General features: G+C 35.4%; 1 non-coding gene across 1 annotated transcript; it reads left to right on the top strand.

Moving 5' to 3' along the window:
- Positions 1 to 307: 307 nt before the first annotated feature.
- Positions 308 to 414, top strand: LOC141662578 (small nucleolar RNA R71). The gene has a single exon (XR_012550686.1). It is a non-coding gene; the product is annotated as a small nucleolar RNA R71 (small nucleolar RNA).
- The last annotated feature ends 3,214 nt before the right edge of the window (positions 415 to 3,628 follow it).

The raw sequence follows: 3,628 nt of genomic DNA, 5'->3' as shown, positions 1-3,628 counted from the left end.
ACAAAGCTCACACACCATAGCTATTTGATTAACTCCATACGTAGCCAAAGAATCAACCTTCATTGATAGCGCTTGGAGCTGGGCTGCAATAGCGGTGGCTGCATCAACTTCCAGAATACCTGCTACCTTGCCTGACGTCATCCTCTGAGTTGGGTTTTGATGCTCATTTGCAGCCATTGTCTCTATAAGATTATACCCCTAAGTATAGCTTTTAGCCCATAAGGCGCCTCCAGCTGCTGTATCGAGCATGGGCCGAGATTGGGCCCCCAAACCATTATAAAAACCAGTGATTACCATCCAATCCGGCATTCCATGATGTGGACATTTTCTCAACATTTCCTTGTAGCGTTCCCAAGCCTCGCACATAGATTCTGTAGGTTGCTGCGCAAACTGAGTAAGAGCACTCCTCATAGCAGCAGTCTTTGCCATTGGATAAAACTTCACCAAAAACTTTTGCGCAAGATCTTGCCACGTAGTGATGGACCCAGCTGGTTCAGAATGTAACCAGTCTTTAGCCTTATCCCTCAGTGAGAATGGGAAAAGCCTCAACTTGATAGCCTCATCAGTCACGCCATTATACTTAAAAGTGATGCAGATCTCGACAAAATTCCTTATGTGCATGTTGGGGTCTTCAGTTGCCGCTCCTCCAAAAGAAACAGAATTCTGCACCATCTGAATAGTGCCCGGCTTGATTTCAAAGGTGTTAGCTTGAATAGCCGGATGAAGGATGCTTGACTGAATGTCTTTAATTTTAGGCCGAGAAAAATCCATAAGAGCTGGATCAGCTTGAACAATACGATCTCCCATGTTTACTGGTTCTTTCTGCTCAGTTCCTGAATCCGAATCCTCAAAATCTAACTTCTCCGGAGTATCAAGAACTTCGTCTTTCTCCTAAGCTGTATCTAAGGTCCTCTTGCGAGCACGAGAACGAGTTTGCATAAACGCTTGCTAAAGTACCTGAAACACAACCGAAAAGAGTAATTAACTACTACGTCCTAATCACTGAGTCCTAATGACCAATGATGGTAAGTACATAAACTAACAAATACGCCGAGTCCCCGGCAGCGGCGCCAAAAACTTGTTAGGGCGAAATCACGCACTAATATTCACGCAAGTATATGCGTTCGCAAATAATATAGAATACTTTCTAGTTCGTTCCCTCAGAGACTCAGACTAAGTTTTGTCTAATTAAACTCACTCACCAATGTATGACTACTTCTCAATGTTAAGATAATAACACTTAAAATTGTTGATTAAATATTAACTATAATTAATTACTTAATTAACCACTTAACTAACACTTCAACTTATCAATAATAAAACACTCATGAGATCACAACTTCATTATTACTTCCTTCTATAGCCATTGTTATTACCTTTAGCATGTAACAGTGATGATATTAATCGAATAATACGAAACTGATAAAAGCCAACTTTCATTGTACTAATACCATTCTACCAAGCATCCACAATTAAGATAGAAGTTGAATAGTCATCAATTATGTTGAGTTCCTATATGTCTACAGATATTGACAACACAACGATTTAAGCACAAGTTATTCCTTTTGATTACATAGGGCAAATAAAACTGTTAGAGTTACCCACTAATCATGCACAACGTACATGAACCTATGCTAGCATGGCAAGTTCTAAATCTCAAGATCCACCGTCGCTTCACAAGAGATTAACACCCTATCTTATATGTTCGCAACGCACATAAGACGAATACGCACAACCAATACTAGATATCATGCAATCATCACACACTAAAGTATTAAACAATTAACTAAAGAATTTCATAATAAATCCGTTGCAACCCCATGATCACGATTAGCCCATAATAGAACTTATCGCCATCATGGGTTCATATGAAATCATGATAATCAACACAAGAAAATAATAACTAAACTAATTATATTAAAACAGAGTACGTCACAAGAGTAAATAAGCCAAAGCAAGAAAACTAGCATCCAACGTTACAACGAAACAAGAATCACAAGAATATATGCTTCCTCTTCGCTGCAGTATGCTAAATCGGTCTTCTTCCTTATCTCCTTTGCTTCTTGCACCAACACAATTGAAAACATAATCTCCTTCTTATTCTCTATGAAAACGTCTCAAATCTACTTATATAATAGTCCCATAAAACTCAGATTACATAGAAGTTGGAAGCCAAACAGAAGTAGAAGTCTAAAATTGTTAGGTCCCAATTTGTTTGTAGAAGGGGGGGTTGAATGCAAACAATACCGTTTAGTCGAATAAAATGCGGAATAAAATTGTGAAACAAAATTCAAGTTAAATAAAACTTTTATTAAACTTGAAAGGTGTTACAACTACGGTATCGGTTACAAGGGATTAATCTCAAATCAATTATTACAAATCTAGAATAAATTCGACATGAACTTTTTCTATTTTTGTAATTAAAAGATCAAATGCTAAATGCGATTTGAGATTAAGTTCTAGGGATTTTAATCCGCTAGATTGATACACAAGAACAAGAGAGTGATTTCTAGTTGATTGGATTTAACTTTACAAGCTAGAAATTGTAATCTTGAATTAGCAGATAAGATGAAATATTTGGCTGCTTGTTCTCTTTTTGTTCTTGGCTTCTGTTTGATTGCTCTCTGTATGTTTTTGTAAATTGGATGCTTCTGCTTCTATTTAATCAACACAGCCGAGATCAAAATGAACTGGTATGACAATCATTTGTCCAATAATACTTTCGGTGTGATAATCTTTTAGAGCTAGCAAGACAATTAAAATGAACTAGCAAGACTTTCGGTATGACTATTGATTGTCATACCGATTGTCATATTAGTTCAAATGAAATTGTCTTACTGAATTATTAAGTGATTTTAATCTAAATAATAATTCTATCAAGACAATCAACTGAATTAGCATGACTTTCGGTATGACAATCAATTGTCATACGATTGTCATACTAGTACAATCAGTTGTCTTTTTAGAATTAAAACAGATTTTAATCAATTAAAATTCTGAAAAACCTTAATATTAATTCTAAATTAATTAATCAATTTAATTCAATTAATCAATAAATTAATCCTTGCAGATATAATTTATTTTCTTAATTAAATTATATGACTTAATTAATTAATAGAGAATTAATACTAACCCTGAGCAGCATCCATTCTTCTGACAATCTTCTGAAAGTCACTGAGACTTATGAATCAATTCCGCCACTTCAATGCTGACACTCGATGTACTGTCTGGTTCATGAGTGACTAACTTTCTTGACGTTTCTTCATGTCTTGACTTTGATGTTCTGATTGAATCCTTGTAATAAATGATACCTTGACGAGATCTCTGTCATTTGATTAAATCCACGATCTTGATTTATATCACTGAGGCATGATCAAATTCTTGAACTTCTTCCAGTGAATCTTCAAGTCTGCAGATGAACAATGTTTCTTTATTCTTTGACAGATGTTACTTTGTGAGATCTCTCTGATGATTGATCCACTATTTACTTATTACATTCTTATTTGAGTTGAGTTAAATACTCGAATAAACGAGTAGGCTATGACATATGCCTTTCAATCTCCCCCTATTTGCTTGTTAGACAATAACAACAAATACCTAGAGGATAACTCAACTAACAAATAAGAAA

The sequence above is a fragment of the Apium graveolens genome, chromosome 5 (genome assembly GCF_009905375.1).
Source record: "Apium graveolens cultivar Ventura chromosome 5, ASM990537v1, whole genome shotgun sequence".
NCBI classification, from domain to species: Eukaryota; Viridiplantae; Streptophyta; class Magnoliopsida; order Apiales; family Apiaceae; genus Apium; species Apium graveolens.
Note: the sequence above shows the minus strand (reverse complement) of the source record. Positions and strands in the feature narration are given on the sequence as shown.